The sequence below is a fragment of the Pseudophryne corroboree genome, chromosome 10, assembly GCF_028390025.1.
Source record: "Pseudophryne corroboree isolate aPseCor3 chromosome 10, aPseCor3.hap2, whole genome shotgun sequence".
Taxonomy (NCBI): domain Eukaryota; kingdom Metazoa; phylum Chordata; class Amphibia; order Anura; family Myobatrachidae; genus Pseudophryne; species Pseudophryne corroboree.
Window position 1 is genome coordinate 189063673 of NC_086453.1, and position 13385 is coordinate 189077057.

The 13385-nt window shown below is 46.8% G+C and overlaps 1 protein-coding gene across 1 annotated transcript in view; it reads right to left on the reverse strand.

The window, feature by feature from the left end:
- LOC134965257 (L-amino-acid oxidase-like) overlaps positions 1 to 13385 on the reverse strand; it is a 189483-nt gene that overhangs the window by 49325 nt on the left and 126773 nt on the right. The window lies entirely within an intron of this gene.

The following is a 13385-nucleotide window of genomic DNA, read 5'->3' on the forward strand; positions in this document are numbered from 1 at the left end:
GCCATAACAAGGAAGGGATGCTGTCAGAAGAGTAGCTTCTCTGCCAGTGCCTCCTCTCTGAAGCAGTTCTGCTCTTGTTGCTGGCAATCTTGTGGCGCAAACCCCCAGGGAGGAGAGGAGGAGTCAATTTCCACATGTTGCCGTTGTATTGTGGACCGTGGACCGAGGTAAGTATATTGTACTTGGAATAAGGACTCATAACCACAGTGACAGATACTGTAGAATAGCATACACAGGCTTGGGCCTGGTCACACAGGTACATACGGAAAATAAACTAATGAACATAAAAGGTCCTAGCACTTAACATGCTCAGTAGTCATTCTGCTGCAGTGGCTTCCAGCCATACATGCCATGCTCCTGTGGTACGGCCAATGTCCACAGTCCCTGGCACTACAAACTCTGCCCTGCTAACTGGCCTCTAACAGGCATCAGTACACAGAACTCTGGGTAAATGGAAGTTTTAAACTTTTAAACATTTCCCCTGCACATGACTTCCTGCTGTCTCTGGGTGTGATGGAAAACCAGACCTCTGTTTCTCCAGTTGCAGCTGTGCAGAATGTGCAGGTCCTGTTTTCTTCTCCCTAGGAGGGAGCTGGAGGGATCCGGAATGTGAACAAATCAGGTGAAAGACCAATTCTCTCACAATAAGATATATATATATATATATATATATATATATATATATATATATATATATATATATATATACATACATACAGGTTGAGTATCCCATTTCCAAATATTCCGAAATACGGACTTTTTTGACTGAGAGTGAGATAGTGTAACCTTTGTTTTTTGATTGCTCAATGTACACAAACTTTGTTTAATAGACAAAGTTATTAAAAATATTGTATTAAATGACCTTCAGGCTGTGTGTATAAGGTGTATATGAAACATAAATGAATTGTGTGAATGTACACACACTTTGTTTAAAGCACAAAGTTACAAAAAATATTGGCTAAATGACCTTCCTGCTGTGTGTATAAGGTGTATATGTAACATAAATGCGTTCTGAGCTTAGATATAGGTCCCATCACAATGATATCTCATTATGGTATGCAATTATTCCAAAATACGGAAAAATCCGATATCCAAAATACCTCTGGTCCCAAGCATTTTGGATAAGGGATACTCAACCTGTGTGTATATATATATATATATATATATATATATATATCTAAGATGTGCTGTTCAGTTCTCCAGAAATCCAAACCAACCCGAATTTTGAGTATCCAAACCAAAACTCAAACCAACAAAAATTGGCCATTGCACATCTCTAAGATGTGTGTGTGTGTGTATGTGTGTGTGTGTGTGTGTGTGTGTGTGTGTGTGTATATATATATATATATATATATATATATTTATCTATTTTGTGGTAATGGGGGTGTATTCAGGAAAGCAGAAATGATCTGGAGTGAATTACTACTTCTCCCTGTCGCCCACTGCCTCTCCTCGTCACCCTTTGCTCTCCGTCACCCACTGCCTCTTCTCATCACCCTCTGCTCATCACCCATTGCCTCACCCTCTCAGTCTGTCTCTCATTTTCTGCCTTTCCCTGTCACCCTCTACCTCTCCCTGTCACCCACTGCTTCTACCTGTCACTCTCTACTTCCCCCTATCACTCTATTCCTCTCTGTCACTCACTCACTGCCCTCCCCATCAGTCTCTGCCTCTGTCTGTCACCCTCCATCACTCCCTGTTACTCCCTGCCACTACCCATCACCCACTGCCTCTCCCTGTCACCTATTGCTTGTTAATATGCCACACTTCCAAGTGAAAATTATGAACTTGGGGGAGGAGGGGAAACCAGCAAACCACCTGGGCCTACCACTACCTCTGAAACCACCTCTTTGGTCATAAAAGTAACCAAAATGCATTTAACTCTGCCTGCGTGGTGTGAATTCACATACAGATGCTCATTTTGGCTACAGTACATCTCCCATTTACATGCACATGCGGTGCAGTTTGGTGCCCCCATGCAGAGCTGCGTATTTTGCAGCCTTATTCAAAGTGAATGGAGCAAGTGTGCGTTTAAGGCACACATGCCTTAGACGCAGATATGGCTGTGGCAAACAAGGAGCGAATGTGCCTAGATGTAGCCACGATGAGCGTGGTTACATCTGTAAGTTACTTTCCGCTAACAGCCATAGGTTCAACTCTGCCTCATCCCCAGTACAGTAGGTTAAGATTAGAGATGTGCGCCGTCCCAAATCTTCGGTTTTGGATTCTTGTTTTGGTTCTGTATCTCCTTCGTGTTTTGGATCTGTATTGGTTTTGGATCTGTATTATTATTTTTTTTAATATCAATTTTGACCACCTCACAGCTCACAATATTGTTTTCATCCAGTTTAGGCCAAAAGGTTGCATCGAGGTACCAGGATGACTACGCTAAGTGACAGCAGTTGGCGGCACAAACATGTGGCAATTAAACTTCCAACATGGCACATCTAGGAAACAAAATGGCACTGCAGTGGCAGACAGGGTGGCAGTTTAATAAACTATACAAATGTTTGTCGTCTACACAAGAAGACAGTCAGCAATGCTCCAAACAGCACATAATGCAAAGAAAAAAGGTGCAAGATGGAATTGTCCTTGGGCCCTCCCACCCAACCTTATGTTGTATATATTAAACAGGACATGCACTGTTTAACAAAGCAATCATTTCAGTGACAGGGACTCTCACTTGTGGCTGAAATTATTGGTTTGTTTGGGCCCCCACAAAACAAGCTGGAAATGGACAGCGAACATTGCTGGCAGTGATCTCAAACTGGCTCTACATAGGAAAGATGATGTCATCATCTTCATCATCATTCCTCATCCCCATCAGTATGTACATCCTCTTCTTCACACAGTATTAATTCATCCCCGCTGGAATCTGCTATATTAGGTGCCTCTCTATTTTGTGGACGTAATTGTCAGTAAAGGTCTTTCTCGTAGAATTGGTCATTCATTTTGATGAACATCATCTTTTCCACATTTTGGGGGAGTAACCTCCTACGCCGATCACTGACAATGTTCCCTGCTGCACTGAAAACTCTTTCTGAGTACACACTGGAGGGTGGGCAACTTAAGTAAAGTAAAGCCAGTTTGTGCAAGGGCCTCCAAATTTGGCTGCTATCACTGAAATAATCATCAACCGTTCTTTGAATGGTGATTATATCATATGCAGTGACAGTAGACATGTCAGTAATTGTAGGCAGCTCCTTCAGTCCAGGCCAGATGTCAACAGTTGTTCCTGACTGATCAGCATCACTGCCAGCGGGTCACTTAGGAAAATTTAGTTTTTTTCTCACAGCAGCAATTTGACGGAGAAACTGCTCTTTGCATCTCTTCAGATTTGTGTCCGTCAGAAAGAAAGAAACAACGTAGGACTTAAACCTAAGATCAAGTCTGGTTGCCAAAATATAGAGATCTGATTTCAAGAGATTGACAACCCTTGGATCCTGGCATAGCCAATGAAGGGCTTGATCTACAAGTCCTACATGCTTACCGTACTCGCTTCCTTTCAGCTACTCCTTCAATTTGTCCAGCTTCTTTTCTAAGAGTCTAATAAGAAGAATGACTTGACTCAAGATGTCAGTGTCTTAACTAACTTCACATGTGGCAACTACGAAGGGTTTAAAAACCTTGTACAACACGGAAATTATTCTCCAATGAGCTTGACTAAGGTGCATTCCAGCTCCTTTCCCTATATCATAGGTAGATGTGTAGCTTTGGATAGCCTTTTGTTGCTCCACCATCTGCTGAAGTATATGGAGGGTTGAATTCCACCTCTTGCTTCAGCTGATGACAGGGCAAATTCAACATTTCTTGCAAGTGCTGCAATCTTCTACATGCACTTGCAGAATGGCAAAAATTTACCAAAATTTTCTGGCCCACGGACAGCATCTCCTGTACACCCCGGTCATATTTAAAAAAAATTCCACCACCAAGTTGTGTGAGCAAAACATTTTACTTGTTGGAATTTGCCCAGATGTAATGCTCTCACAATATTGGTGAAATTGTCATATATCACAAATCCTGAGGATAGTCCAAGTGGAGTAAGCAATTTTGCAATGATTTCCCTGAGTTTTTCTAAGAGGTTGTTAATGTTATACCTCTTAGTGAAACCTATGATACACAGAGTAGCCTGCCTCTGAATGAGCTGGCATTTGTGAGATGCTACTGCTGTTGGGGCTGCTGAAGGCAGTACAACTACCCAGTGGGCTGTCACAGTCATGTAGTCTTTAGTTTGCCCTGTTCCACTTGTCCACATATCCGTGGTTAAGTGGACAGCGGATAAAACGGCATTTCTGAGGACACTAATAACGCTTTTTTTAATGTCCTTGTACAGACCGGGAATTGCTTTTCTACTGAAGTGGAATCTAGATGGGATTTGGTACCTCAATCAACTGTATAAAACCCACTGCAATAATAGCGGATACTGGACGGACATCTAATACCAGCATAGTTGTTATGGCATTCGCTGTGCAACTGGGTGACGGCTGTCATACTTACTCCGCCTTGCAAAGGATTGTTTAACAGTCAATTGTTTTATTAAACTACTACAAGTAGTCTTCCTGGTCCAATTCTGGACAGTAGTAGCAGCAACAGGCGTAGCACTCAAAGATGCTTCTGAGGAAGGCCGGATAGGAAAGGAGTCACTCACGCTTATGAGATTGGAAGCAGGACTACTTCTGATTATGACTGAGGATGTTGATGAAGGTGTGGGTGGTGGAGATTGCAGGCCCATGGATCTAACAGAGAGAAGGGAGCAGCTAGGTGACACTGGACTGACTGTTACTTTTGTTTTAGCCAAAGTTTCTGAATTTGACAATACCTTTTGATGAATGTGCTGCAAGTGATGTAACACGGAGGATGTTCTTAGGTGGTTAACGCCCTTACCTCTACTTACTATGACTTTACAAAGGCTACAGATGGCTTGACACTTGTTGTCCGGATTTAAGTAATAATAATTTCACACGGAAGAGGTGGATTCTTTTGTCCTTTGCCTAGGCATGACAATGGGCTTTTTTATATAATGGGCAACAACTGTTTCCACTGGTGCCTGATTTGCACAAACAACATCCTCATCAACATCCTCATCATTAACATCCTTATTAGCGCGAGCTACACAAATATACTCCTCATTCTGGTGCACTTCTACAGAAGCATCTTCAATTTCTATGTCAGCATGTTGACTTGTGCACATTTGCAGAGGGAGCACAAATGGTGGAAGAAGCATCCTCATTCCCACAGTATTGGAAAGGTCATGCTCACACATGGCACCTGCAGACACACTTAGACACTCCTGAGGGATGTGTGATTTTTCTGAGCACACAGTTGGCTCCTGTGTCTTAATGAGTTTCTCCCGGCCAGCCGCAGGAGCTGTGCTGGCCGGGAGTTACTCCTTAAATGCAAAAGCATTGCCGCTATGCAATGCTTTTGCACTTTTGCGTGGGGGGCCGGCACTGACATGCAGGGCGGACCAGCCCTGTGCTGGGCGTCCCCCCGCATGTCTGAGTGCCTGATCGTAGCTGTGCTAAATTTAGCACAGCTACGATCAACTCGGAATGACCCCCAATATGTGTATGAGATAAGTACAAAAATATATTATTGTGGTACCACCTTTACCCACAGTGTCTCACAATATGTGTATTAGTCAGGAATAGTAATCAAACAATGCGGTTTAATTTCACCAACAGTGTCGTACAAAATGTGTATGAGACTACGAGTATGGAAATATATTACTGTGGTACCACCTTCACCCACAGTGATCACAATATGTGTATGAGTCAGGAATAGTAATAAATCACTGCATTTTAATTTCACCCACAGAGTCGCACAATATGTGTTTGAGTCAGGAATAGGAATAATAATCAAACACTGCAGTTTAATTTCACCAACAGTGTCACACAATATGTGTATGAGACTATGAGTACAAAATAATAATATACTGCAGTCTGAACGGCAGTGTCACAGTAATTATGAAAATAAAATAAAAATTGTATAGTACACTGGGGTACAGCACAAACAAAAATATATATATTTTTTATAATTATATTTTAGGCTTTTTAGCTTTTATTATTTTAATTTCACACTGGAGCGGAGACCCTGGATGGATGGACAGAGCACCTCTTGTCAGATACACCAGATGACAGATAGAGCACCCCTGGACTGATACTGATAGGAATCGGACACACCAGCCCCTGGATATATACTGGGTTTTTTAACACTGGGGCAGAGCCCCTTGATGTATATAGACAGATCACTCCTTGTCAGATACACCACCAGACGACAGACAGAGCACCCCTGGACTGATACTGAGGACACACCAGACCCTGGATGTATATAGACAGATCACCCCTTGTCAAATACACCACCAGACGACAGACAGAGCACCCCTGGACTGATACTGAGGACACACTAGGACACACCAGCCCCTGGATGTACACACAGTATACTGGGTTTTAACACTGGGGCAGAGCCCTTTGATGTAAATGGATTATGCACAGAACAACCTTTCTCTAACGTCCTAAGTGGATGCTGGGGACTCCGTAAGGACCATGGGGAATAGCGGCTCCGCAGGAGACTGGGCACAAGAGTAAAAGCTTTAGGACTACCTGGTGTGCACTGGCTCCTCCCCCTATGACCCTCCTCCAAGCCTCAGTTAGATTTTTGTGCCCGAACGAGAAGGGTGCACACTAGGTGGCTCTCCTGAGCTGCTTAGTGAAAAGTTTAGTTTTAGGTTTTTTATTTTCAGTGAGACCTGCTGGCAACAGGCTCACTGCACCGAGGGACTAAGGGGAGAAGAAGCGAACTCACCTGCGTGCAGAGTGGATTGGGCTTCTTAGGCTACTGGACATTAGCTCTAGAGGGACGATCACAGGCCCAGCCATGGATGGGTCCCAGAGCCGCGCCGCCGGCCCCCTTACAGAGCCAGAAGACTGAAGAGGTCCGGGAAATCGGCGGCAGAAGACGTCCTGTCTTCAATAAGGTAGCGCACAGCACCGCAGCTGTGCACCATTGCTCTCAGCACATTGTTATATTGTACACTTCACACTCCGGTCACTGAGGGTGCAGGGTGCTGGGGGGGGGGGGCGCCCTGAGACGCAATAAAAACACCTTAGATGGCTAAAAATACATCACATATAGCTCCTGGGCTATATGGATGCATTTAACCCCTGCCAGTTTTTCCTTAAAAAAGCGGGAGAAAGGCCGCCGAGAAGGGGGCGGAGCCTATCTCCTCAGCACACAAGCGCCATTTTCCCTCACAGCTCCGTTGGAGGGAAGCTCCCTGACTCTCCCCTGCAGTCCTGCACTACAGAAACAGGGTAAAACAAGAGAGGGGGGGCACTAAATTTGGCAGATTAATAATACAGCAGCTATATAAGGGAAAAACACTTATATAAGGTTATCCCTGTATATATATAGCGCTCTGGTGTGTGCTGGCAAACTCTCCCTCTGTCTCCCCAAAGGGCTAGTGGGGTCCTGTCCTCTATCAGAGCATTCCCTGTGTGTGTGCTGTGTGTCGGTACGTTGTGTCGACATGTATGAGGAGGAAAATGGTATGGAGGCGGAGCAATTGCCTGTAATAGTGATGTCACCCCCTAGGGAGTCGACACCTGACTGGATGGTCGTATGGAAGGAATTACGTGATAGCGTCAGCACTTTACAAAAGACTGTTGACGACATGAGACAGCCGGAAAAACAGTTAATACCTGTCCAGGCATCTCAAACACCGTCAGGGGCTCTAAAGCGCCCGTTACCTCAGATGGTCGACACAGACCCAGACACGGACACTGACTCCAGTGTCGACGGTGAGGAAACAAACGTATTTTCCAGTAGGGCCACACGTTACATGATCACGGCAATGAAGGAGGTTTTGAACATTTCTGATACTACAAGTACCACAAAAAAGGGTATTATGTGGGGTGTGAAAAAACTACCCGTAGTTTTTCCTGAATCAGATGAATTAAATGAGGTGTGTGATGAAGCGTGGGTTTCCCCCGATAAAAAACTGCTAATTTCTAAAAAATTATTGGCATTATACCCTTTCCCGCCAGAGGTTAGGGCGCGTTGGGAAACACCCCCTAGGGTAGATAAGGCGCTCACACACTTATCAAAACAAGTGGCGTTACCGTCTCCGGATACGGCCGCCCTCAAGGAGCCAGCTGATAGAAAGCTGGAAAATATCCTAAAAAGTATATACACACATACTGGTGTTATACTGAGACCAGCAATCGCCTCAGCCTGGATGTGCAGTGCTGGGGTGGCTTGGTCGGATTCCCTGACTGAAAATATTGATACCCTGGACAGGGACAGTATATTATTGACTATAGAGCATTTAAAGGATGCATTTCTATATATGCGAGATGCACAGAGGGATATTTGCACTCTGGCATCAAGAGTAAGTGCGCTGTCCATTTCTGCCAGAAGAGGGTTATGGACGCGACAGTGGTCAGGTGATGCGGATTCCAAACGGCATATGGAAGTATTGCCGTATAAAGGGGAGGAGTTATTTGGGGTCGGTCTATCGGACCTGGTGGCCACGGCAACGGCTGGGAAATCCACCTTTTTACCCCAGGTCACCTCTCAGCAGAAAAAGACACCGTCTTTTCAGGCTCAATCCTTTCGTCCCCATAAGGGCAAGCGGGCAAAAGGCCACTCGTATCTGCCCCGGGGCAGAGGAAGGGGAAAAAGACTGCAGCAGGCAGCCTCTTCCCAGGAACAGAAGCCCTCCCCCGCTTCTGCCAAGTCCTCAGCATGACGCTGGGGCCTTACAAGCGGACTCAGGTACGGTGGGGGGTCGTCTCAGGAATTTCAGCGCGCAGTGGGCTCACTCGCAAGTGGACCCCTGGATCCTGCAGGTAGTATCTCAGGGGTACAAATTGGAATTCGAGACGTCTCCCCCTCGCCGGTTCCTGAAGTCTGCTTTACCAACGTCTCCCTCCGACAGGGAGGCGGTATTGGAAGCCATTCACAAGCTGTATTCCCAGCAGGTGATAATCAAGGTACCCCTCCTACAACAGGGAAAGGGGTATTATTCCACGCTGTTTGTGGTACCGAAGCCGGACGGCTCGGTGAGACCTATTTTAAATCTGAAATCCTTGAACACTTACATACAAAGGTTCAAATTCAAGATGGAGTCACTCAGAGCAGTGATAGCGAACCTGGAAGAAGGGGACTATATGGTGTCTCTGGACATCAAGGATGCTTACCTCCATGTCCCAATTTGCCCTTCTCACCAAGGGTACCTCAGGTTTGTGGTACAGAACTGTCACTATCAGTTTCAGACGCTGCCGTTTGGATTGTCCACGGCACCCCGGGTCTTTACCAAGGTAATGGCCGAAATGATGATTCTTCTTCGAAGAAAAGGCGTCTTAATTATCCCTTACTTGGACGATCTACTGATAAGGGCAAGGTCCAGGGAACAGTTAGAGGTCGGAGTAGCACTATCTCAAGTAGTGCTACGACAGCACGGGTGGATTCTAAATATTCCAAAATCGCAGCTGATTCCGACGACGCGTCTGCTGTTCCTAGGGATGATTCTGGACACAGTCCAGAAAAAGGTGTTTCTCCCAGAGGAGAAAGCCAGGGAGTTATCCGAGCTAGTCAGGAACCTCCTAAAACCAGGCCAAGTGTCAGTGCATCAATGCACAAGGGTCCTGGGAAAAATGGTGGCTTCTTACGAAGCGATTCCATTCGGCAGATTCCACGCAAGAACTTTTCAGTGGGATCTGCTGGACAAATGGTCCGGATCGCATCTTCAGATGCATCAGCGGATAACCCTGTCTCCAAGGACAAGGGTGTCCCTCCTGTGGTGGTTGCAGAGTGCTCATCTTCTAGAGGGCCGCAGATTCGGCATTCAGGACTGGGTCCTGGTGACCACGGATGCCAGCCTGAGAGGCTGGGGAGCAGTCACACAGGGAAGAAATTTCCAGGGCTTGTGGTCAAGCCTGGAGACATCACTTCACATAAATATCCTGGAGCTAAGAGCCATCTACAATGCTCTGAGCCTAGCAAGACCTCTGCTTCAAGGTCAGCCGGTGCTGATCCAGTCGGACAACATCACGGCAGTCGCCCACGTAAACAGACAGGGCGGCACAAGAAGCAGGAGGGCAATGACAGAAGTTGCAAGGATTCTTCGCTGGGCAGAAAATCATGTGATAGCACTGTCAGCAGTGTTCATTCCAGGTGTGGACAACTGGGAAGCAGACTTCCTCAGCAGACACGACCTCCACCCGGGGGAGTGGGGACTTCACCCAGAAGTCTTCCACATGATTGTGAACCGTTTGGAAAAACCAAAGGTGGACATGATGGCGTCCCGCCTCAACAAAAAACTAGACAGATATTGCGCCAGGTCAAGGGACCCTCAGGCAATAGCTGTGGACGCTCTGGTAACACCATGGGTGTACCAGTCAGTGTATGTGTTCCCTCCTCTGCCTCTCATACCCAAGGTACTGAGGATCATAAGAAGGAGAGGAGTAAGGACTATACTCGTGGCTCCGGATTGGCCAAGAAGGACTTGGTACCCGGAACTTCAAGAGATGCTCACAGAGGACCCGTGGCCTCTACCTCTAAGAAAGGACCTGCTCCAGCAGGGACCCTGTCTCTTCCAAGACTTACCGCGGCTGCGTTTGACGGCATGGCGGTTGAACGCCGGATCCTGAAGGAAAAAGGCATTCCGGATGAAGTCATCCCTACCCTGATCAAAGCCAGGAAGGATGTAACCGTACAACATTATCACCGTATTTGGCGTAAATATGTTGCGTGGTGCGAGGCCAGGAAGGCCCCTACAGAGGAATTTCAACTGGGTCGTTTCCTGCATTTCCTACAAACAGGACTGTCTATGGGTGTAAAATTAGGGTCCATTAAGGTTCAGATTTCGGCCCTGTCGATTTTCTTCCAAAAAGAACTGGCTTCAGTTCCTGAAGTACAGACGTTTGTCAAGGGGGTACTGCATATACAACCTCCTTTTGTGCCTCCAGTGGCACCTTGGGATCTAAATGTAGTTTTGGGATTCCTAAAATCACATTGGTTTGAACCACTTTCCACTGTGGACTTAAAATATCTCACATGGAAGGTGGTAATGCTGTTAGCCCTGGCTTCAGCCAGGCGTGTCTCAGAATTGGCGGCTTTATCCTATAAAAGCCCCTACCTAATTTTTCATACGGACAGGGCAGAATTGAGGACTCGTCCTCAATTTCTCCCTAAGGTGGTTTCAGCATTTCACTTGAACCAGCCTATTGTGGTGCCTGCGGCTACTAGGGACTAGGAGGACTCCAAGTTGCTGGACGTAGTCAGGGCCCTGAAAATATATGTTTCCAGGACGGCTGGAGTCAGAAAATCTGACTCGCTATTTATCCTGTATGCACCCAACAAGCTGGGTGCTCCTGCTTCTAAGCAGACTATTGCTCGCTGGATTTGTAGTACAATTCAGCTTGCACATTCTGTGGCAGGCCTGCCACAGCCAAAATCTGTAAATGCCCATTGCACAAGGAAGGTGGGCTCATCTTGGGCGGCTGCCCGAGGGGTCTCGGCTTTACAACTTTGCCGAGCAGCTACTTGGTCAGGGGCAAACACGTTTGCTAAATTCTACAAATTTGATACCCTGGCTGAGGAGGACCTGGAGTTCTCTCATTCGGTGCTGCAGAGTCATCCGCACTCTCCCGCCCGTTTGGGAGCTTTGGTATAATCCCCATGGTCCTTACGGAGTCCCCAGCATCCACTTAGGACGTTAGAGAAAATAAGAATTTACTTACCGATAATTCTATTTCTCATAGTCCGTAGTGGATGCTGGGCGCCCATCCCAAGTGCGGATTGTCTGCAATACTTGTACATAGTTATTGTTACAAAAATCGGGTTATTATTGTTGTGAGCCATCTTTTCAGAGGCTCCTCTGTTATCATGCTGTTAACTGGGTTCAGATCACAGGTTGTACGGTGTGATTGGTGTGGCTGGTATGAGTCTTACCCGGGATTCAATATCCTTCCTTATTGTGTACGCTCGTCCGGGCACAGTATCCTAACTGAGGCTTGGAGGAGGGTCATAGGTGGAGGAGCCAGTGCACACCAGGTAGTCCTAAAGCTTTTACTTTTGTGCCCAGTCTCCTGCGGAGCCGCTATTCCCCATGGTCCTTACGGAGTCCCCAGCATCCACTACGGACTATGAGAAATAGAATTATCGGTAAGTAAATTCTTATTTTGTCAGATACATCACTTAACGACAGACAGAACACCCCTGGACTGATACACCAGCTCTACAGGAGCCAGCAGTCCCAGGCCCCACTCAGCACAACCCAGCACTGAGATGGACACGTCTGTACAGTGCACTCTCCACAGCTGGAGTGAAAATGGCACCGATCATCTGGCATTTGTAGAATCCAAAACCCCACAAGAATCCGACAGCGCGATGATAACGTTTTGCCTTGTTTTGGAATCAGAGTCTGGCAGGAAACCCCGGAGAACCAGACCCGCTCATCTCTAGTTAAGATTAAGACTTAAGCTGGGTACACACTCGGACGATATCAGCCCAATTTGATGTTTCCAGATTAATCAGAATGACATATCGGGCATATCGCTAAGTGTGCATGCCCAATTTGCAGGTGAATGTGGTCGCTAGCACATACTTCCCAACATTTCTAATCTCCTCTCCAGGAGATGCCTGGAGAGGAGAAGCAGGTGGACGGTGATGAGGGAGGGGCTGAGCTTATTGCGTCATTAGGCCCCGCCCACCCATTGGAAAATCAAGCGATTGGACAATATTTGCATAGAAGCGGAGCTAAAATGATGTGATTAGCATATAATAACATAATTAGGCACCGCCCCCTCCTTCAGGTCTGCGATTTCAACATATTGTTCTTCCCTTACCTGCCCACTTCACTAGGAAGTAGGCAGAATGCGGTAGGGGTGCCCACTCTTCCGTGGCTGCGGAGGACTACCCGAGAAAATGTGTGTCTCCCGCAAAATCCGGGAGAGCAGGTAAGTATGCGCTAGCAACATTGCCCTGTCGGCCCTGCTGCATGGCTAACCAGGTGATAACGCTATGGACCGCAGCGCATGTAATGAAGGTATGTCGCTCCAACCTTCATTTCACCGCTCAATGGGGGTCATTCCGACCCGTTCGCACGCAGCGGTTTGTCGCTGCGGTGCGAACGGGTCTGGAATGCGCATGCGCGGCGGCCGCACTGCACATGCGCGACGTTGCTGTTGCCAGGTTACGTCCAGGACAACGAAGAAAGCGGTCACAGAGCCGACCGCAAGAAGATTGACAGAAAGAAGGCATACCTGGGCGTCACCAAACTGTTGCCAGCCATTTTCGGGGAGTGGAGAAGTCAAAGCCGGCCCCAGCATCGCCGAGATCGTCGCACAGGGTAAGTCTGTCCAGGGCTGGTCTTGTTTTAC